The following is a 2,125-nucleotide window of genomic DNA, read 5'->3' on the forward strand; positions in this document are numbered from 1 at the left end:
GAGATTAAGATCAAACAAACACCATGTCCAGGGAAAGAATCTGATGAGATTAAGATCAAACAAACACCATGTCCACATCCAGTTAACTCTCATCTTCTAGTCGCTCGCACTAAACCAAAATCTACGAAGAGTCACAGAGCACCACCACCGCCTCTGACCCTTCCATATAACAAAACAGACAATCCTGTGTGTGTTCAAGATGGTCCAAAGACTTTTTGTGTGATAACTAAGTTTTGGAGTTAGTAATTACTGTGGGAGGATTAAAAAACTGAATTACTGGGGTAGGTTAGCATATACTGTTCTTTGTCAATCAACAAATACTACTATGACTTGGTTGGAAAGTGGATGTTAGTAAAAAGAGTTTGTGGATAGAATGGTAAAATGGATTTTGAGGAAGTTGAACATGAAACAGAGGTTGACTCTGTTAGTGATGGGTTGGTGTTGTGGTGTCAGGAGGTCAAGTTCAGATGAGGAGGAGGAGTTTGAAGTACATCAGGAAGTTCTGGAGATGTACCCTTACTAAGTCGTTTGTTTGAAGTTTTTTCTATAATTTGAGGGCTCTGTTTGTAAGAATGAGTGATATTTTATTTGATATGAAGTTTTCTCATGTTTTTTAGTCCATGGAGGTTAGACATAATGTTTTTATTTGGATTTTCCTTTGTAGGTAAGTGACTTGGGCTCTAGATAGAGTGATTTTTGTTTGTTATTTTTGTAGTTCAGCTCATTCTGAAGATAAGACATCCCTTTTTGAAGTTTTTCTACATATAATCTGATTTTGTTATTTTTGACATTCAATCTATGTTTTGACATATGTCTGTGTTGATTTTTAGTGAATGAAAGAAAGATTTACTCTTCCTTGTGAATTTTGTTTTGTTTTATTTTTATTTCACCATTTTAAATTTTTGTGTCTTCATATTTACATTATACAGAGTGTTGATACAAGGGGGGTGGACAAGAGTTATAGGTTCACACAAACTCAGAGATAAGCTTCAGTGATTAAACTTGTGGTTATAATTTCAAGACACATGACATTGATTTTTGTTTTAATTTCCATTTTAATGTGACATTTATTTTCCACAAGAGACTGCCGTATGTTTTCTGTCATTCCAGGTGATGACAGCCGTGTTCTGGTGTTTAAATGGACTTTTGGACTTTTGGACATTGGACTCTAATGCTCACCTCAGGAACTTTAGTGCTCGTGGATGGACTCAAAAATGGACACTGCTCTGAGTCTGGGATAAGATGAAGCATTGACTGTTTCAAGTCKACCTCAAGTTTGTTTCAAGTTCACGTCAAGTCTAGTTCAGGTCTATCTCAAATACCTCAAGATGAACAGTCATGACATCAGCTGGGTTCTAAGGTTTTTTTATGTCTGAGTTCTGAAGTTTGTGTTATGTCATGACATGTTTTTGTTTGAATTTTATATGCTAATCATTTGATTCGTATTAAGCTTTTGATACGCCATATTTTTGTGTCACACTGTGCCTTATAAACAATCTTAAATAGGTTGCATGCTTTTTCGTTGTAGTGAGGGTTTTTGTTTAAATTAGCATAAGGAATGATCTGAGGACTTTGATTGGTATTAAGTCCTTTAATTAGCTAATGTTAATTGGTAATTCTAAAGGAGATTCTTTCACAAGATTGGCTCAGTGTGAAGGTTCTCTGATCTCAGGATCTTTTTGATCCTCCTTCTGCTTCATGAGGGAGGTTTTTCTGATTCTGGAGATCCAATTAGCTTATGAAATTTAGGATTGAGAGCTTACCTGTGGATTTCCTGTAGGTGACACTTTGGTCACTGTCAGGAGGTTTGTGGGTGTGGCTAATGAATAGTCGAATCTGGATTTTACTTACTTCAGAGTTTAGCTTAACTAGCTTTAAAGTAATGTCTTAAAATAGGATGCAAATAGGATTAAATAGGCTCCTATTTAATTTTAGGCTAAAATTTTAGTTTAAATCTTGTTTACCTTATTATGCACATGAAAATTTTCAGCTGGACAATGTGTCTTTTATGAGAGATGTATGTACGTTTGATTATTTGTCGATTCTAAAAGAATCGAAGGGGGGTATGTGGTGAATTTTGTGTACTGGCTCTTTAAAGAGAATGTGAACGAGCGTCAGCTCGTGG

Source organism: Austrofundulus limnaeus, unplaced genomic scaffold (assembly GCF_001266775.1).
Source record: "Austrofundulus limnaeus strain Quisiro unplaced genomic scaffold, Austrofundulus_limnaeus-1.0 Scaffold157, whole genome shotgun sequence".
NCBI classification, from domain to species: domain Eukaryota; kingdom Metazoa; phylum Chordata; class Actinopteri; order Cyprinodontiformes; family Rivulidae; genus Austrofundulus; species Austrofundulus limnaeus.